The sequence below is a fragment of the Bison bison genome, unplaced genomic scaffold (genome assembly GCF_000754665.1).
Source record: "Bison bison bison isolate TAMUID 2011002044 unplaced genomic scaffold, Bison_UMD1.0 scf7180017864317, whole genome shotgun sequence".
In the NCBI taxonomy this organism is placed as follows: domain Eukaryota; kingdom Metazoa; phylum Chordata; class Mammalia; order Artiodactyla; family Bovidae; genus Bison; species Bison bison.
This window is the reverse complement of record NW_011494889.1, coordinates 5804651-5826958: the sequence shown is the minus strand read 5'-3', so window position 1 is coordinate 5826958 and position 22308 is coordinate 5804651. Positions and strand designations below refer to the sequence as shown.

The following is a 22308-nucleotide window of genomic DNA, read 5'->3' as shown; positions in this document are numbered from 1 at the left end:
CACACCTGTTAATGGGAGCAACAAGGCCCTCCAATCTGATCATATTATGCAGGAGCAAACTATAGGTAACCCTTAATCTCCACTTTGTGCCTCTCCCCTTGGCCTGCCATCCATGCTGCTGCTGCTGCTAAGTCGCTTCAGTCGTGTCCGACTCTGTGCGACCCCATGGACGGCAGCCCACCAGGCTCCCCCGTCCCTGAGACTCTCCAGGCAAGAACACTGGAGTGGGTTGCCATTTCCTTCTCCAATGAGTGAAAGTGGAAAGTGAAAGTGAAGTCGCTCAGTCGTCTCGGACTCTTAGCGACCCCATGGACTGCAGCCTACCAGGCTCCTCCGTCCATGGGATTTTCCGGGCAACAGTACTGCAGTGGGGTGCCATTGCCTTCTCCCCTGCCATCCATAAGCATTCACAAATTACAGGCCTATGAGGAGAAAACTTTTCCCCGACTCACAGAACAGTCTCTAAGAGGATCACTGCAGGTAAAAATCATTCTAAGGTGGTTCTTTCTTAGATCTCGTTCATGGACGTTTACTTATTAAAGTCCCACAGTACCTTTGCTGCAAGGTCACTTCACCTACAGGCCAAAGTGATGGTTTGAAACAACCCTGCAGAGTGTGTGATCACAGCGCTCCAAGCCACTTCTTTTCACCCTCACAAGAACCCTGTGAGGAAAGTACCACTGGTCACTCCTTTTCTGACATCACTGAAACTTGGAAATCTTCAAGAACCTGGAAAACATGCTAGTGGCTCAGCAGAGACACTGAAACAAGGACAGAGAATGGCTTCTTAGTTTCCCTAAATTAACAAGACTGAAATCTTAGGGACTAAGTCATTTTTAAATCCTACGGAAAATAGAATTTCCTGGGCTTCCCTGGTAGTTCAGTCAGTAAAGAATCTGCCTGCAGTGCAATAGACCTGGGTTTGATCCCTGGGTTGGGAAAATCCCCTAGAGAAGAAAATGGCAAACCACTCCAGTATCCTTGCCTGGAAAATCCCATGGACAGAGGAGCCTGGTGGACTGCAGTCCATGGGTTGCAGAGAGTTGGGCAGGACTGAGCAACTAACCCTGAGAAACACAGAGAATATACTCCCTATTCTCTATGTTGTTGAGCCTTCTCCTCTGAAAAAGCTCACAAAGAAGATAGCCACAAATCTGACATTCAAGACATTTAATTGTGTTAAGTAAAAGTGTCAATAGAGTCATTTATGAAATAAAAATACTTAACATTTAGTGGCTGTTTCTTTTTAATAGGCACTGCCTAAGTGTGTTGCACACATTAACTTACTCAGTTCAGTTGCTGAGTTGTGTCTGCCTCTTTGCGACCCCATGGACTGCAGCACGCCAGGCTTCCCTGTCCTTCACCAACTCCCAGAGCTTGCTCAAACTCATATCCATCGAGTCAATGATGCCATCCAACCATCTCATCCTCTGTCATTCCCTTCTCCTCCCTCCCTCAATCTTTCCCAGCATCAGGGTCTTTTCCAAGGAGTCAGTTCTTCGCATCAGGTGGCCAAAGTATGGAGTTTCAGCTTCAGCTTCAGTCCTTCCAATGAATATTCAGGACTGATTTCCTTAAAGACTGACAGGTTGGATCTCCTTGCAGTCCAAGGGACTCTCAAGAGTCTTCTCCAATACCACAGTTAACTTATTCAGTATCCACAATAATCACATAATGTACATTCTACTGTCATCCTCTTTTGGCAAATGAGCAAATGAAAGCACACTTGCCCAATAACCTGCATAGCAAATTAAAGTCAGAGCCAGAATTTGAATCCAGGTAGCCTGGCTCTAGAATCCAGAGTCTTAACTTTGAGGGTATAATGTCACCTAGAGTGGGTCAAAATAGACTATTAAAGCTTCCTTTGCATTCCAATTAAGAATGAACGAAGGCCAAGTTTCTAAGCCACTCTCACTTGTCTTTAATCTATGAAATAAAATTTGAGAAGTAATTCATGAAGTCATGAGGATTCCATGAGTTAGTACACACAAAACACTTATTATGGCACATAAGAAACATACCATAAATGTTGAATAATACTATTATTGGGCTTTTTCTTCAAACGTCTTTCTCTTTAATGCCTTTGATGTTCACATATATCCATTCATTCAGCCGACAAGCATAAAAAGCCTCCCCTGTGATAGGCTCCAAGGAAAGCGATGAAGAATGACAGATACCATCATGCTTCTCACAAATTAGCCAAGAAATCCAATTTATAAATCATGCACTATATCACATGAGAAGTGTTATATAAGAGCTATGAGAGCACAGTGGGGGTGTCACTTGAGTCATACCGTGAGGCCCCTTTTCATCAGGCAAGAAGGGGTAATGTAACAATCCATCAGAGCTAGAGCACAGAGGACAAAAATTATGTGCCCTTAAGGAAAAAAGTTTTTTAGTGAAGGATAATTACTTTACAGAATTTTGCTGTTTTCTGTCAAACCTCAACATGAATCAGCCATAGGTATACATACATCCCCTCCCTTTTGAAACTCCTTCCCATCTCCCTCCCCATCCTACCCCCAGGTTTATTAAAAGACAACTGAAAAGGTTTAGTAAGAAGTAAAAAGAGTAAAAGTAGTCACACAGAAAATGAGAAAAAGAAAGACAATTTTATGATAACGTAATGTATGGATGCTGAGCTGGCGACCAGTCGGAGAATAAGTTTTAAAACAAAACACTTTTGAAGCAGGTATGAAACGAGGCCAGAGGTTTATAGATATAGCTATATGCTATAACTCACTGATAAAGCAAAATGATTAAAGCAAACACTGGTTCTACTCCCTCAAAACTTCTAGGGGATGAAGCAGTGCAAAAAGAGAATGGACGGATGGTCATAGATTAACTCAGGCAGGAACCCGACGGCTTGAGAAAGGTTAGTATTCCCACTGGGCACCTAACCACTGTGTCCACCTAACCTCAGGTTATCTTCTCTACTCTCTAGGATTCTTGCCTACCAACTTCCCATACAAAATGCTCCACAAATCTGACTTCAGACTTGAAACTCATTGTCTTTAAAATGTTCTTTTAAAAAAAAAATTTTTTTTAAACTTTACAATATTGTATTGGTTCCGCCATATATCGAAATGAATCCACTACAGGCATACATGTGTTGCCCATCCTGAACCCTCCTCCCTCCTCCCTCCCCATATCATCCCTCTGAGTTGTCCCAGTGCACCAGCCCCAAGCATCCAGTATCATGCATCGAATCTGGACTGGCTAACAAACACATGAAAAGATGATCAACATCACTCATTATCAGAGAAATGCAAATCAAAACTACTATGAGGTACCATTTCACGCCAGTAAGAATGTCTGCAATCCAAAAGTCTACAAGTAATAAATGCTGGAGAGGGTGTGGAGAAAAGGGAACCCTCTTATACTGTTGGTGGGAATGCAAACTAGTACAGCCACTATGGAGAACAGTGTGGAGATTCCTTAAAAAACTGGAAATAGAACTGCCTTATGACCCAGCAATCCCACTGCTGGGCATACACACTGAGGAAACCCGAATTGAAAGAGACACGTGTACCCCAATGATCATCACAGCACTGTTTATAATAGCCAGGACATGGAAGCAACCTAGATGTCCATTAGCAGATGAATGGATAAGAAAGCTATGGTACATATACACAATGGAGTATTACTCAGCCATTAAAAAAATGTTCTTATTTAAATGAAAAAACTGTGGTAGTTCTACTTTGGAGTTTGTGTATTCCTTATAGTCATTTTTTTTCTTACTCTCTTACTTCTTGCATTAACATTTTGGTTCACCTACACATATTTGGCATAAGAAGTTTTGCTCAACTTCCTCTTACCAATCAGCTCTGGTTTCATCAAGGAATAAGACTATAGTTAACTGTTAAACTCTTCAATATCTTTGAGTGCGATCGTCAAACTGGACGTTTCTCCATCTACTGTAAGTTTAATATCCACCAACATGTCTAATAGAATTTAACACACAGCCAGACATCAATAAAATTTGAAATCTGAATTAGGAAGCTCTAGAACATAACTCCTCAAACAGAAATCATCTCCTATACAATCAATACACATGTAACACTAAAAGGCAGCCTCTACAGAAAGAGATGTGGTAACTGAGATTAATTTAACTACAGTGCTTCAGATACATAATCTAATTGTAAAACACTTAGGAGAAGTCAGTCCTAAATCCTTCCTTGTACAAACAGGGGCTCTAACCAGTCTTGATCAAGGCTGATATAGGTAAAAAGGGCACAGCGATCCAATACCATGTGCTTCAAGTTCTTTGCTTTTGCACCTCCTAAAAGAATGCACTTCTCTGACATTTTTAAGTTGACCTCTTAAATTATAATCATAAACTTAATGAAGAATTTCCAACATTATGTATGTATATATCCTATTTTTCTAGTTTTACTGAGATAAAACTGACAAAGAAAAATTGTATATCCAGGGTGCACACGATGATTTAATATACATATATATTGTGAGATGATTGCCACAATCAAACTAATCAACATTTCTATCACCTCATATAGTTATTTTCTTTTTTTGTGATGAGAAGATTTAAGATCTAATTTCTGAGCAAATCCTAAGTACATAATACAATACTACCAACAATAGTCATCATACTATGCATTAGCTCTCTAAAACTTATTTATCTTATAATTGGAAGTTCGTACCCTTTGATCAAGGTCTCACCACTTCCCCTACCCCTTGGCACCCACCATTTTATTCACTGGTTCTATAAGTTCAACTTTTTGAGATTTCACACATAAATGATATCATAAAGTATTGTCTTTCTGTGTCTGGATTATATCACTTAGCATAACTTCCTCTAGGATCTTCATGTTGTCTCAAAAGGCAAGATTACTTTCTTTTTTATGGTTGAATAACATTTATATTATTATTATTACATGCACATACATATACATATATAAGCCAACAGTATTTTAAATATATTTTTGTTGCAACCCAGGTTACTGTAGATTTCACCCATTTACTTGTGAAATATGCTTACCAAACAATCTAATTGCTAAGCATATCCTCACCATCAAATCAATAAACCAAATCAAACTTATTATCTTTCAGAAAAGCCTGACTTCATTTTTCATTTCAAATAAACGTGCTAATCTGCCTTCTCAGTAACCCCTCCCCCTCTCTATACACAGAGAAATCAAGTTCAACTCTAAAAGAAATAAGTCATGGACACCTGTGGTGTATTTGTTACCAAGATGAAGTAAGGCCCTGTCCCATTTGGATTCTGACCCATCTAGGATTCTGACCCATCTAGGATCTGTCCCATCTAGGATTCTGACTCTGTTTGCTTTGCTACAGATTCTCACTCAGGAGCTAAGAATTGCCAAATGGTGCCTTTGTTTGGAGAGCCAGAGGTTTTTGCATCCGGAAGCAATCAACTACTGAAAGATTCACGCTGGGGGAGAAGCATGCATGACTGTGGCCAAGTAGGAGGAAAGCAATTTGTGAAGGGGACGGTAGGAAAGGAGAACCAGCCAACCACAAGTGCTCTCAGGCAACCAATTTCAGGAAAGCAGATATGTGCACTGAGCAACTAAATACCATTTAAACTATTTCTGCATGCAAAATCCCTAGAAAGCTTCCACGAAATGCCAGGTGTATATATACCCCCTTCTGAAGACTACTAACCTAAGAACAGCTCCAAAGTGGGACTCAAAATTGAAAGTCAGGCACACAAACTGAAAACTATCAGTCATAAAGTCCTAAGCAAAGAAGCAGAATCAAGATACAGGGCAATACAGTAAAAGCTCTAAGATAAGTAGATTCAACATAGTGAAGGCTGAGCTTGGACTTTCTAATCGTCATGCTCAGGGTTTGGATTCCAGCTCTACCACTTAAGAGTACTGTGACTTTTAAATAAATTTCTTTTTCTTTTTGGATGACCTTTATTGAGATATCATTGAGTATATAACATTATATAAGTGTAAGGTACACAATATAAGGATTGAATACATGTATATATTATGAAATGATCACCACAGTGAGTAAACACATCCATTAACTCACACAATTAAGATTTTGTGTGAATTTGGTAAGAACTTTTAAAATCTACTCTCTCAGCAACTTTCAAATATACAATATGGCATTGTTAACTACAGTCACCATGTTATACACTAGATTAGATTTTGTCTACTGAATTCAATAGTCCTAACAGTATTTTAGTGGAGTCCTTAGAATTTTCTATTTAGAAGATCATGCTATCATCAAACAGAGACAATTTTACTTCTTCCTTTCCAATTCAGATGGCTTTTACCTCTTTTCTTGCCTTATGGCTCTGGCTAGGACTTGCAGTACTATATTGAATAAGAATGGTGAGAGTGGGCACCCTTGCCTTTTTGCTGATCTGACAGGAAAACCTTTCAGTCTTTCCTCATTAAGTGTGACTTTTGACATATGCATATTAATAAATGTGGTATATCACATTCATAAAATGAAAGGAAAAAAACCATATGATCATCTCAATACATGAAACAAAAAGCACTGGACAAAATTCAACATCCACTCACAATAAGAACCCTCAACAAACTGGATAAAAAAGGAACATATTTCAGCACAGCAGGACATATATGACAAGTCCTTTATCTCCTTAAGGCTCAGTTTCCTCAACTATAAAACAGGAGCGATGGTCATCATGTCATGATGATGACTGTTATAAATGTGCTTCACTGAATTGTTGTGAGGGTTAGATGAGATAGCAAGAGACACTTAGTACAAAACCTGCCATGTCATAAACACTCAATCAATGCTAACAGACAGTAATTTAGGCTGTGAGTAAGGGGAATGTTAACAAAATCAAGTCAACTCAGAAAAAATGGAGACATTTTCAATTACAGGCCCACCCTATGTCTCTAAAATTGACTTCCATGAATCTAGCCCCAATCACAGCACAGTTTAAGAACCTAAGAATCATCCCTTCTTACTACTGACCTAAGGGGTAAACAGCACTAATAAGATTCTGCTATTTTTTAAGCTACTCTCAAATCTTTATCTGAATTTCAAATTGAGTTTAAGGTGCCCAGAGTCTAATAGTATATGACACAGTTAACAAAGGAAGTGAACTCAAGAGAGCTTAGTTAGAAAACCCCTACAGGTGTGAAGAGAGTCTTTTGCAAACCAAGAGATTTGGAATTTAATTTGGGCAAGTATGGAGGGGACTTCCAGCCAGCCACCTGTCCGGGAAAGCTTAGAAGAGATAAGAACTTGATTTGTCTGAATGACCTAGGCTTAATTTCACAAACATTTTCACTTCTGAAATGAGCCTAGAGCTTCGCCTTTGAGACATCCAAAAAAAAAAAAAAAAAGTCCTAGACATGAAGAAATTAACTTAAATGATTCATAAAAATAAGGTATTACTAGACATCTGTTAAGATTAAACAACATATGAACATATAATCAATGAATTGCCCCACAGATCAAGCTCATTCAAGACCACAAACAGTTAATTCTATTTCATTTTTTAAAACCTTTCTAGAACTGGTTAGTTCTTTCATCTTTACCTCCCCAGTCACTAAGGTAAATCAGAGACCCAGGATGTAATTATATCAATTGCCTCTAAAAACAAAGACCAAATATTGAAAGAGCAAGGAAGATACTGCACAGTCGCCCATTGCTTTTGTGGAAGCAGAGCCCAAAATCATGGCTTATGTTATTAGTGGACAAACTATGAAACAGAGTGCATCATTACATGCAGCAAACAGCAAGTAGGCAGAGAATCAAGGGATCACAGCACTACACCCATAAGACAATGTGTTACCTCATTCATCCTGAAGACAACTCTAGAAATAATTCTATTTAATAAGAAAAGGTGCAACAATTTACTATATATAAACAATATAATCCTTCAAAGAATGTCAAAAATAAAAAGGCTATATTATCCAATAAGTTCTGGGATCTGGGAGAGACAATATACTGTGTGCTATGCTGTGCTGAGTTGCTCAGTCATGTCCAATTCTTTGCAACCCCATGGACTGGCTCCTGCAACCCCACTAGGCTCCTCTGTCCATGGGCATTCTCCAGGCAAGATACTGGAGTAGGTTGCCATGCCCTCTTCCAGGGAATTTTTCCAACCCAGGGATCAAACCCAGGTCTCCCACATTGCAGGTGGATTCTTTACCGTCTGAACCAAGAGGGAAGCCCAAGAATACTGGAGTGGGTAGCCTACCCCTTCTAAAGGGGAACTTCCCAACCCAGGTATCGAAACAGGGTCTCCTGGATTGCAGGCGGAATTCTTCACCAGCTGAGCTACCAGCGACGCCCAGTCAACCTATTCAGTTCAGTTCAGTCGCTCAGTCGTGTTCGACTCTGCGACTCCGTGGATTGCAGTACTCCAGGCTTCCCTGTCCATCACCAACTCCCGGAGCTTGCCTCAAACTAATGTCCATCAAATCGGTGATGCCATCCAACCATCTCATCCTCTGTCATCCCCTTCTTCTTCTGCAACATACTAATCTTTAGTAAATGATGACTTTCACATTAAAGATAGTATCAAGCAATGCTGTTTATCTAAACCCATTCAAGCTAACTCTTTGATCTCTTCCCACGAGAAGTTTCATTTCTAAAAATTCATGAATACTTATCTATGATTGAGATTGGTACCATATGGAGATAAATTTTATGAACCTCGGTAAGCTGAAGAATATGATGGCACTGCTTTATTAAAAGGAAAATTCTATTACTACATAATAGCAATTTAGAATTGGCATCCTAGTTAATTTTGTCACACCATAACTTAGAGAATGTTTAAGTGGGAGGGGACACGGGTAAAGCCATGGCTGATTCATGTTGATGTTTGGTAGAAACCAACATAATACTGTAAAGCATTGATCCTTCAATTATAAATAAATAAAATAAAAAGAATAAAAACAGAGCTCTATAAGCTGGTAATTTTTTTTTAAAAAGATATACAGCTTTGAAAACCATATCCTATAAATGAAATTTTTACTAAATATTAAATGCATTATTATCATTATAATGTTTGCTTTAGAAACTAGATTTAATTGTAAGAAAATCTGTGATGTTTTGTCTTTTCTGAGAAATTGGTAGGTGATTAAATAAGTGGATTAGAGTGTGTACTATACTCTTTTGGTTCCATAAACTTTACTAACGTTCAGTAATGAAATGTAGTATGAAAAAAAAAGAATACTTGTGAAATAGCATAATTCAAATTCCTTAAAGACATAAAAATTGATTATTGACTATAAAAGCCAGAAGGAAATTTCAGGCTTCTGACAAGATAAAAACAGGAAAAAAAATATTATTTTTGATATTTGAAAACATATCTAATCATCAGAGCTGCTCTCACAAATATCAGAGAGACTTACTCACAGGCCACCTACCTAAAGTTGTTGTACCTGTCTTTTAAGATTGATTCTCTCAATACAAGGATGACTGTCTTTCCAATATTTCTTTTTCAGCCTTATAGACTACAGAAATACCCACATAAGGAGAGCGAGAAGGACACACACACATCATAAATCACAGGGGACAGGTCAGCTTCATGCTTAGTCAATTCATTCAACATCCTTTCCCAGTTCAAGGCAGCCTCATCTTCCCTGGGGAATTAATTGCCACATAATCATCACTTGGATTATCAAGCTCTACTCTTTCACTCCCAGCTTTGTAAGTAAACTGTTTTCCTCCCACTTTTTTCAAAAAGAAAAGTTGAGCGGGGGAAAAAATACAATGGTCACCACTATATCCTTCCCCTAGATTCAACGTTTCTTAACAATTTGCCACGTCTGCTTATCTCTCCAGTCATATATCAACGTGGAGTTCTTTGGCTCATCCATTTGAAAGCTGCAGAAATCATAACTCACCCTAAAATCACCAGCATGTGATTCTTAAGATTAACATCTTTTGTATGATCACAAAGTATCACTCCACCCAAGAAAATAAACAATTATATAGTATTATCTATTATTCAGTCTGTGTTCAGATTTCACCAGTAGATGAAAGAACATTTGTTTTAACTTCCCCCTACAACCTGGATCCAGTCTAAGTTCATAGATCACAACTGGCGATTATGTCTCTTTAGCTTTATTTAGGCTAAAGAATAGTTTCTCTCTGTTTCTCTTTCTCAGACACACCAATCCACCCACCCAGCCACACACACACCCACACACATATGCACACACACACACACACACAGAGTGTGCTCTTTTATGACAATGACATTTTGAAAAGTTCCAGAAAACTCTTATTTAATGTCATGTATTTTGAACTTGACTATTTTCCTCTTCAGGCATTTACCTTGTTTTTCTATCCCCCGTGTTTCCTAAAATATTGACTTTGGTTCAGGCTTGATCAGAGTCAAGATAAACATTTTTGAGAGAATATTTCACAATGGTGATGTTCTATCATCCATCTATACTTATATGGGGGATTTCTGTTTCCATGGTAGAGCTTTGTTTTTTGATTTCCTCTGTTTTCCTCCTTACCCTACTACCCTTTTTGAATACCACTAGCCGGGAGAAATTATCAATAACCTCAGATATGCAGATGACACCACCCTTATGGCAGAAAGTGAAGAGGAACTCAAAAGCCTCTTGATGAAAGTGAAAGTGGAGAGTGAAAAAGTTGGCTTAAAACTCAACATTCAGAAAATGAAGATCATGGCATCTGGTCCCATCACTTCATGGGAAATAGATGGGGAAACAGTGGAAACAGTGTCAGACTTTATTTTGGGGGGCTCCAAAATCACTGCAGATGGTGACTGCAGCCATGAAATTAAAAGACGCTTACTCCTTGGAAGGAAAGTTATGATCAACCTAGATAGCATATTCAAAAGCAGAGACATTACTTTGCCAACAAAGGTCCATCTAGTCAAGGCTATGGTTTTTCTAGTAGTCATGTATGGATTTGAGAGTTGGACTGTGAAGAAGGCTGAGCGCCGAAGAATTGATGCTTTTGAACTGTGGTGTTGGAGAAGACTCTTGAGAGTCCCTTGGACTGCAAGGAGATCCAACCAGTCCATTCTCAAGGAGATCAGCCCTGGGATTTCGTTGGAGGGAATGATGCTGAAACTGAAACTCCAGTACTTTGGCCACCTCATGCGAAGAGTTGACTCATTGGAAAAGACTCTGATGCTGGGAGGGATTGGGGGCAGGAGGAGAAGGGGACAACAGAGGATGAGATGGCTGGATGGCATCACTGACTCGATGGACGGGAGTTTGAGTGAACTCCGGGAGTTGGTGATGGACAGGGAGGCCTGGCATGCTGCAATTCATGGGGTCACAAAGAGTCAGACACAAATGAGTGACTGAACTGAACTGAACTGATGGACTATAATAATAATAATGTGTGCATGCCCAGTCATGTCTGACTCTTTGTGACCCCATGGAATATAGCCCTAAATGATGATGCTGTTAAAGTGCTACACTAAGTATGCCAATAAATTTGGAAAACTCAGCAGTGGCCACAAGACTAGAAAAGGTCAATTTTCATTCCAATCCCAAAGAAAGGCAATACCAAAGACTGTTTAAACTATCTCACAGTTGCACTCATCTCACATGCTATTAAAGTAATGCTCAAAATTCTCTAACCAAGGCTTCAACAGCACATGAACTGAGAACTTCCAGATGTTCAAAATGGATTTAGAAAAGGCAGAAGAACCAGAGATAAAATTGCCAACATCCGCTGGATCATAGAAAAAGCAAGAGAATTCCAGAGAAACATCTGCTTCACTGACTACACTAAAGCCTTTGACTGTGTGGATCACAACGAACAGTGGACAATTCTTCAAGATATGGGAATACCAGATCACTTTACCTGCTTCCTGAGAAATCTGTATGCAGTTAGAACTGTACACGGAAAAACAGACTGGTCCCAAATTGGGAAAGGAGACTATCAAAGCTGTATATTGTCACCCTGCGTGTTTAACTTGTATGCAGAGTACATCATGTGAAATGCCAGGCTGGATGAAGCTCAAGCTGGAATCAAGATTGCAGGAAGAAATATTAACAACCAGATATGCAGATGACACCACCTTTATGGCAGAAAGCCAACAGGAACTAAAGAGCCTCCTGATGAAAGTGAAAGAGGAGAGTGAAAAAGCTGGCTTAAAACTCAACATTCAAAAAACTAAAATCATGGCATCTGGTCCCATCACTTCAAGGCAAATAGATGGAGAAACAATGGAAACAGTGACTGACAGACTTTATTTTCTTGGGCTCCAAGATTACTACTGATGATGACTGCAGCCATGAAATTAAAAGGCGCTTGCTCCTTGGAAGAAAAGCTGTAATCAACCTAGAAAGCACATTAAAAAGCAGAGATATTACTTTGCCGACAAAGGTCCATTTGGTCAAAGCTATGGTTTTTCCAGTAATAATATATGGATGTGAGAGTTGGACCATAAAGAAAGCTGAACGCTGAAGAATCGATGCTTTTGAACTGCGGTGTTGGAGAAGACTCTTGAGAGTCCCTTGGACTGCAAGGAGATCAAACCAGTCGATCCTAAAGGAAATCAACTCTGAATATTCATTGGAAAGAACAATGATGAAGCTGAAGCTCCAATACTTTGGCCATCTGATGCAAAGAGCTGACTCTGCGAAAGACCCTGATGCTGGGAAAGACTGAAGGCAGGAGGAGAAGGGAGTGACAGAGGATGAGATGGTTAGATGGCATCACCGACAAGATGGACATGAGTTTGAGCAAGCTTCAGGAGTTGGTGATGGATAGCAAAGCCTGGTGTGCTGCAGCCCGTGGGGTCGCAAAGAGTTGGACACAACTAAGAGACTGAACTGAACTAGACTGTCGCCTGCCAGGCTCCTCTGTTCCTGGTATTTCTCAGGCAAGAATACTGGAGTGGGTTGCCATTTTCTCCTCCAGGGGCTACGGACTAGTAGATTGTCACCTATTCTAAATGCTACCATCAGACTTCTTATTCTTTCTTAATACTGAAATTGCTCCAAATTTGACAATTAGCACATTCTTTAAGCTGCTGTTTTTTAAAAATCTGAGTCTTAATATAGTATGATTAAAGTCACCTTTTTTTTTAAGGTTATTTCTCTACTGAAGAAAATCACCTACTCATTCATACAAATTATTTCAAAAATTTCTCTTAAGTATTAACCATGTGCCAGATGCCTTTTTAAGTGTTGGGGATACATTAAAGAACAACAGAGTCCCTACTACCATGGGGCTTACGTTATTATTTATGAAGACAAAAACAGAAAGAAAAATAACTATATAATATATCAGATGGGGGTAAGTGCTTAGGAGAAAAATAAAGCAGTGTATGGGATGAAAAATGATAGAGAGTTGGTATTTAGAGTAGAGAGAAACCCCTCCAAAGAAATAACATAAGGCAGAGACTCAGATGAATTTGATTGAGTAGCTTGTAGCATCTGGAGGTTGAGAAACCCCAGCCCTGGGAACAGAGCAAGGGGCCTGCTTGGAATGTTTGAAGATCCGCAAGAAGGCAGTGTGGCTGGAGTCCAGTAAGCTGGGGGTAGTTGCAGGATGTAAGATCAGAAAAGAATGAATCCTGACATTCATCATATACTCAGTGTATAACTATGATTTGTTTTTGCTTTGTATTTTTCCCCTCCTTGGACCGCCCGGCATGTGGGATCCTAGTTCCTCAACCAGCCGCCACCCCTCCCTGCAGCAAAAGCACAGAGTCTTAACCACTGGACCGCCAGAGAAGTCCCTTGTTTTGCATTTTATCATAATGAAATGATTTTTTAAGCTGGAGACTGAGCGTGGTTCTTAGAGTGGGTTTAAAAAAATATGAACATGTCCTAACCCCAGGAACTTGTGAAACTCACCTTATTTGGAAGAAGGATATTTGCAGATGTAAAGAGGTTAAGGATCAGGAGATGGGCTCCAACTGGAATTACCTGGGTCGGCCCTAAATCTAGTGACAACTGTCCTTACAAGAGGCAGAAGAAAAGAAGACAGAGAGAAGAGAAGCCCACATGAAGATGGAGACAGAGACTGAAGTCATGTGACCACAAGCCAAGGAACACCTCTCGCACGCTTCTTTAGAGAAACTGGCAAACTGATTCTAAGGTGTATACGGAAAAGCAAAGGACCCAAACAACTTTTATAAAGAATGAACTTGGAGAACTCACACTATCTGATGCCAACACTTACTACAAAGTTAGAGTAATCAAGACAGTACACTCATGACATAAAGACAGATATACACACCAAAGGAACAGCACAGTCCAAAAACAGACTCTTGTATACAGTCAAGTGGCTTTTCACAAAGCTGTTGTACTGGAGTGAATAGTGTGGCCCCGAAACTCATGGCCACCCAGAACCTCAGAATGTGACCTTATTTGGAAGCAGGGTCTTTGCAGATGTCATTAGTTAGGCTGCAGTCATACTGGATTAGGTGGGCCCTAAATCCAGTGATTGGTGTCCTTCTAAGAACTCACAGAGAAGACACAGACATATGGGAAGAAAGCCACATGACAACACAGGCAGACAGGAGGATTGTGGAGCCACAAATGCCATGAATTTCTGGGAGCACCGGAAGCTAGGAAGCGTCAAGAAAGGGTTTCTCAATACGATGTTTAGAGAAAGCCCTGCCAAACCTTGATTTCAGACTTCTAGCCTCCAAAACTGTGAGGAAAGTCACCTCCCCTTTAAGTTATCGAATTTGTATTAATTTCTTAAGGCAGCCCGAGGAAACTGATGCAGTTTTAGTTTGCTATTGTTTTTTGATTGGTTTGTTTTTATTGAAGTACAATGAACAAAACACAAAATTTACTTGAACATGAGTTTCATAGTCAAACTGGCCTGGGTTCCACCGCTTCATCTATCACTACACTTTCCAGAGAACGTAGCATGTGCTACTCTTTAGTCATGTCTGACTCTTTGCGACCGCACGGACTATAGCCCACCAGGGTCCTCTGCCCAGGTGATTTCCTAGGCAAGACTACTGGAGTGGGTGCCATTCCTTCTCCAGGGGATCTTCCCAACCCAGGGATCGAGCTGTATGGGCAGGCAGATTCTTTACCACAGAGCCACCTGGGAAGGCCAACCGCAGAGGATGACCTGCTCTAGTTAGCCTGCCTACAGCTTCCCCACACAAACAGTCTCCCATCAAGGCACACCTGAACCTTCCTTTCCACTATCAAGGTTCCCCACTCCCCTATTTGCCTTTGAGTCTCTGACAAATACAAGCCTGGGTGATTCCCTTGTTACAGCAAGCACCAAATGAATAGCCATTGGTTGCTCTCCTTTGGTTGGTCTTCATTTACTTCCACAACTAGGATAAAAGGAGTTGAGGTCTTCATTTTATTTTTGTGGTGTTTCTGCTCTGTATCTTAAAAATCCCTTCTTCTAAGACAGTATGATATATATGATATATTGTGGGGGCGGGGGGGAGGCGCAGAAGGGGCAGGTGGGGGGGGCGAGGGGGGGGGGAGGGGGTGGCTGCTTTGGAACCAGAGAGACTTGGGTTTCAAGATCTGACTCCTCTAGCTATGATCTTATGGAAGTTCTATAATTTCTTTGAACATCAGTTTCCTTGCCAATGTTCCCGACTGAGGGAACAGTAACCACCTGCTGCTAACTGCCCTAAAAAGAGATGATGATCGCAAAGAGGAACAGTGCCTGGCACAGAATAAGTCCTCAATGAAGTTAGCTGCTTTGATTAGGCTTCAGTTTTCAGCACTGAAACACTTAGCTCTGTGATTCAATAACCTGCTGTTAAGGTTGGTAGGTTTTTTTTTGTTTCTAAGTTATGTTATTAGCAATATGGTGCCAAGTCCCTCATCTTAGAAAGCTAAGGACAGCATGGATGTGGTGTTCTGACTGCAAATGACAGAAAACCACCAAAACCAGCTCGTGTAAAATCCCACACACAGATCTAAAGTACATCTAGGATCGAAAAGGACTGAATTTAAATTAATAAACAGTAATTCAAGAAACCAGGTTACTACTCTCTCAGGAAATGCTTGGTTTGATCACCCTCACTTCTCTTTCAACTGGTTTCTTCTGTTAACTCAGCCTACACGTGGCCCTTAAAAACAGCCACTCCAAGACGGTAATGATCTATAACTTGATAGGGATTTGGGTTGAAACCCGTGTATATACGTCTTTCGGGCTTCCCTGATGGCTCAAATGGTAAAGAATCTGCCCGCAATGCAGGAGACCGGGGTTCAATCCCTGGGTCGGTAAGATCCCCTGGAGAAGAGCATGGCCACCACTCCGGTATCCTTGCCTGGAAAATTCTGCAAACAGAGAAGCCTGGCAGGTGCAGTCCATAGGGGTCACAAAGAGTCGGACGCAGCTCAGCGACTAACTTTCTTTCACATGTATATACATTTGTCAACACTCACCTAATGGCACACTTAACACGTACACATTTCATTGTAAGTTTGAATCTCTTTTCCTACCTCTTTCATCATACTGTGACATGTCAAAGACAAAAAGGAAATCGTATTCAATTCTAAATCCCCAACAACAGTACAATGCCTAGCACGTAGCCGAATCCCAACAAATGTTTCATTATTAAACAAAGGAAGACAAACTTAAGAAAACGAGGAATTTTACTTACTGGAATTCATCCTGAAATGTGTGTGAAAAGTCCTCATTTTAATTAGTAATTACATTCTAATTAATATAAACAGATTTAAATTTTACTTATTATAAAGAGAAGTATATTTATAAGCAAACAATTAGTGACAATTATGGGGCAAACTGCTCTGGCTACATGACACTACCGCCACCTAGTGGAAATAAATGAACATTACCATGACTGCAAACTCCTTAAAGAAGAAAATTTCCAACTGGGTTGAGGAACCATGAGCAAACACATTTCAATCACACTAACCAGGCACCTGCTAGGTTCTGGAAATTATGCCAGGTTCCATGAGGACAGCAAAGATCATGACTGTTTTGATCACTGCTGTATCACTAGAGTGAAGATGAGTGACGATATACTTTGTTCATGCGTGCTCAGTCGCTTCAGTTGTATCCAACACTTTGCAACCCTATGGACTGTAGCCCACCAGGCTCCTCTGTCCATGGGATTCCCCAGGCAAGAATACTGGAGTGGGTTGCCATGCCCTCTTCCAGGGGATCTTTCTGACCCAAGGATAAGAACCCAGGTCTCCTGCAGCTCCTACACTGCAGCCAGATTCTGTACCGCTGAGCCACCAGGGAGTCCTGATATAATGGGGCCGCAGAGTCAGACGACTGAAGAGACTTAGCAGCAGCGGCAGCAGCAGCTTTCAGTAAACATCTGTAAGCTGACTGACTAGATTCTAAGGATTAAAAGAAGACTGAGACATGATCTTCAGTAAAGGCATTCAGCCATCCAAAGCCAATAGAATTTTATCCAGGCCATGGAATATTATTCAACATGCATGCGTGCACGCACGCACACACACACACACACACCCACAGACGCAACCATCAAGCCATTGAAAAGACATAAAGGAACCTTAAATATATGTTATACTAAGTAAAAGAAGCTAGTCAGAAAAGGCTACATATATGATTCCAACTATATTACATTCTGAAAAGGGCAAAGCTATAGAGATAGCAAAAAATATCAGTGGTCACAAGGGGTTGGGAGAAGGGAGAGACTGACAGGCAGAGCACAGGATTTTTAGGGCAGAGAAACTATTCTGTGTGGTATTTTATTAGTGGAAACATGTAGTTATTCGTTTGTCAAAACCCATGGAATGGTCAACCCTAGTGTAAACTATGGACTAGATGATAATGACATGTCAGTGTGAGTTCATCAGTGATGACAAGTGTACCACTCTGGTGGGGGATGTTGACAGTGGGGGAGCCCGTGCATGTGTGGGGGTAGGAGGTAGATGGGGGTCTGTACTTTCCACTCAACTTTGCTATGAATCTAAAACTGCTCTTGTAAACAGTCTACTTCTAAAAAACAGTATGATTTTTACCCTGATGTTCAAATAAGCAAACCCACATCTAATGAGTAACATCAAAACTATGCTACTGGTTTTAAACACCTAAGTAAATGCTCAGTAAATGCTATTTCCTCACCTCTATGGTGATGGTTTAGTCGCTAAGTCATGTCCAACTCTTGCGACCCCACAGACTGTAGCCTGCCGGGCTTCTCTGTCCATAGGATTCTCCAGGCAAGAATAGTGGAGTGGGTTGCCATTTCGTTCTCCAGGGGATCTTTCCCACTCAGGAATCAAACCTGAGTCTCCTCCATTGCAGGCAGATTCTTTACCAACTGAGCTACAAGGAATAGTCCTCACCTCTGTGGCACAGCCCTAATTCCACATCCCAAGCAGCTGCCATTAAGCAGCTATAAACAAGCCACCGGGTCTTCATCTGTAAAATTAAGACAACTAGACGAAGTTTCTCAGTTCCCTTCCTAATATAACATTTTTTTTAATTTTAAATGAAGAAATAATACAAGTTAAATTTTTCTAGGGTATAGAGAAAGAAGGAAAACTGTCGAATATTTACAGCATCACACTGACACCAAAATCTGACAAAGAACATATTAAAAATTACTGCAAAAACTCTAAAAGTGATGCCCAAAAGAACTCAGGGATACGTTAAATGAAAGATATGCTATGAGCACAAAATGTTCAATCTAGGAATAGAAGGATTATTAAATATTAAGTTTACTCATAAAAATAATAACCACACAAATAGGTCAAAAAACAAAAGTTAATGACCATGTCAGTATATGTCAAACGTGTTTATGAAAAAATTATAAAACCACTCCTAATTTTTAACCCTTAGCAAAACAGCAATAGGTGACTTTTTCCTTAACATAATTGAAAAATACAAAATGTTATGGCGGTGGTGGTGGTGTAGCAGCTTCCAGGTGGCGCTAGTGGTGAAGAATCCACCTGCCAATGCAGGAGAATCAGGTGCAATCCCTGGCTTAGCGAGATCCCCTAGAGGAGGAAACGGCAACCCCCTCCAGGATTCTTGCCTGGAGAATTCAATGGACAGAAGAGCCTGGTGGGTTACAGTTCAGGGGGCCGCGAAGAGTCAGACACAACCGAGCAACCAAGCACACACAAACAGCAGGGAAGCCCATGGGGGGATCCGAAGTCATTTTTCTGCACGTTATCAGTAAACCTCAACTGTGTTTGCACAACAGTCCACATTTTTATCACCCAACTAAGCACCAAATCTCAAAACAAAGAGAGGGGGAGCGAATCTGATGGAACCGTAACCAGAGATCTTCCCATTGGCTCCTCTTCCATGAAAGACTTTGATGAAGGCCGTTAATGCCAAGATGAAGGCAGTTGCTTCAGACCAGCTGGCTCACATTAGAGCCTATGTGAGTACACTGTTCACAAGGCAAAAAGAGAAATCCTGAACAAGTATATAGAAATACACCCCCCGAAAAACAAGGGTCATTTTCATATGAAATCAGTTGACGAGAGAATCTGGGATTCTAAGACAGATACACGATCATTAAGAAACTGTCATGCACTGAGATGGTGAAGATGCTTTCGTTGTCAAGGATACCCCCTTAACTCATCAATCCGCTAAGCAACCAATCAATAATTTAGGGGGCTCCTACTATGTGCACAGCTCGACAGCAGCTATAATAAAATGTAAGATACAGTTCCATCAAGACAAATGCCTATTTCACGGCTGGGGAGACAGAATAAACACAGGAAGAGAACCAAACAATACATGAGATGGATAAGGCAACCTGATTCTCTCCCTGCTTCCCCACATACGTCTCAGGAATAAGCACACAAGCAGCAGTCAGTCAGAACAGTTTACTTCCTCTAACTTTCAGAAGCCAAAAGCACTTGAAGCTTTTTATACAGACACAGGTAAATAATCTATCACAATGGTAATAACTGATCAGAGATTCTTGAAAACATATTAACACCTTAAAGAAATCTCAGTAATGTCTATTCTCCCACCTAACAAGGCATATTAACTAATTAACTTAATCACAATTATATTCGCAAGCCACTAAGCTAGGCGCCAACTGAATGAACCAAAATTAAATAGATGAAAATATTCAAAGAAATCTTATATAAAGCCTGTTACAGGACTGGAAGCAAGTTCTGAGGGCAGCTCATTAACAAAGAAAGAACTGGGACTGAAATAAGATCTTCAGTTTGTAACCGAAAATAAGCACATGTAGCTACATAGTCACCTCTGCTTACACTGCTAGGGTAAAAACTGGTGATGAGATTAAATCAAGGTCCTCCCATCCCTAAGATAACCCAGCCTTGAGGAAGCACAGGTGATGGCTCACTTTAATTCAACAAATAGTGCTGAGTTTTCATACTCTGCTCAGTGCCTGAAATGGGAAGTTGAGTAAGATGTGGACTCGGTTTATTGTGTTTTTAAAAAAATATACAGTCAAGTCCAAGTCCTTGATCTAAAAGAGCTCATGTTACAGAGTTCTTTGTCGGTGGTAAAAGAAAATGGCATGCCTTTAAAAGGTAAGGTTCCTTGAAACAATCCTGTTTTTCCAATCATTAACTGCCTAACCAAGAGGCTACAAAGCTGGAACATCACTACACTGTACTTGTAATGAACGATTGGAATGTGAATTAGAAATAAAACTACATATCTCTAAAACTATAATGCTGTGCTGGTTTGACGTAAAACTATGACATCCTACATCAAGAAATTTTATTTACACAAAATCTATTCCAAAAAAAAACAAGATATAAACAGCTAATATTTCATGGCCCCATTACCAAGCGTAAAGAGGTTTTCAAGTAAGAAATGTGTACTATTGAAAGCTTTGGGAACACTGAGCCTCTATATCCTGTGGAAAAGGCAGATACAGCCTTCAGGCAAAAATGCTAGGAAGTGATAGAATGCCTTCTTTACAATTTGCAGTTAGGTTATTACCCATGATAAATTGATAACCATTCATTAACTTTGAGAGCAATAGACAACTGACAGGCTATTTCATGCCTCAAAGAATTTATGGCAAAAATGACAGGTGACTTAGAATTCAGAAAATAAAATGGATTCTTGGAAATTGTTACTTTCATGCAGCCTTCTTTTAAATAAACTTGGAAGCAGGTATAGGTATTTGCTACTGATAAGAACTAAAGGTCATGATTTTCTACATCAATGACCAAAGGATTAATGTTTATCATTTGCATCAGTCTGTCAATCAACAATATATAAACACAAATCCAGTATTTAAGGTATCAGGAGATAGACTATTCACCATGGGTCATAAAAGGGAAGAATTATGCAAAACTCACATTAATAACTTAATTAAAACAGGGTACAAGTAAGATTTAGGAATTATGTTTACAGAGTCTCCTTGGCTGACACATCCTTGCCACCTATCTCTAAGTTGCAGCTATCCTAAGTTGCTTTAATCATGTCCCCCTTTCTGCAGCCCTATGGACTGTAGCAGGCCAGGCTCTCCTGTCTGTGGGATTATCCAGGCAAAAGTACTGGAGCAAGCTGCCATTTCCTACTCCAGAGGATCTTTTCCACCCAGGGACTAAAGCAGCATCTCTTAAGTCTCCGGCATTGGCAGGCAGACTCTTTATCACTAGAGCCACCTGGGAAGCCCATCAATTCAGTTCAGTCACTCAGTCGTGTCCGACTCATTGATCCCATGGCCTGCAGCACACCAGGCTGCGCTGTCCATCACCAACTCCTGGAGTCTACTCAAACTCATGTCCATTGGGTCGGTGAGGCCATCCAACCATCTCACCCTCTGTCGTCCCCTTCTCCTCCTGCCTTCAATCTTTCCCAGCATCAGAGTCTTCTCAAATGAGTCAGTTCTTCACATCAGGCCTACAACAACAGTCCTTCCAATGAATATTTAGGACTGATTTCCTTTAGGATGGATTGGTTGAATCTCCTTGCAGTCCAAGGGACTCTCAAGAGTCTTATCCAACACCACAGTTCAAAAGCATCAATTCTTCAGTGCTCAGCTTTCTTTATAGTCCAACTCTCACATCCATACATGACTACTGGAAAAACCATAGCTTTGACTAGACAGACCTTTGTTGGCAAAGTAATGGCTCTGCTTTTTAATAAGCTAAGTTGGTCATAACTTTTCTTCCAAGGAGAAAGCGTTTTTTAATTTTGTGGTTGCAGTCACCATCTGCAGTGATTCTGGAGCCCAAAAAAATAAAGTCTGACACTGTTTCCACTGTTTCCCCATCTATTTGCCATGAAGTGATGGGACCAGACGCCATGTTCTTAGTTTTCTGAATGTTGTTTTAAGCCAACTTTTTCACTCGCCTCTTTCACGTTCATCAAGAGGCTCTTCAGTTCTTCTTTCCTTTCTGCCATAAAGGTGGTGTCATCTGCATATCTGAGGTTGTTATTTCTCCCAGCAATCTTGATTCCAGCTTGTGCTTCTTCCAGCCCAGC

The 22308-nt window shown here is 40.4% G+C and overlaps 1 protein-coding gene across 2 annotated transcripts in view; it reads right to left on the bottom strand.

Moving 5' to 3' along the window:
• Positions 1-22308, bottom strand: part of SMYD3 (SET and MYND domain containing 3) — a 748778-nt gene that overhangs the window by 667493 nt on the left and 58977 nt on the right. The gene's annotated exons all lie outside the window — the stretch shown is intronic.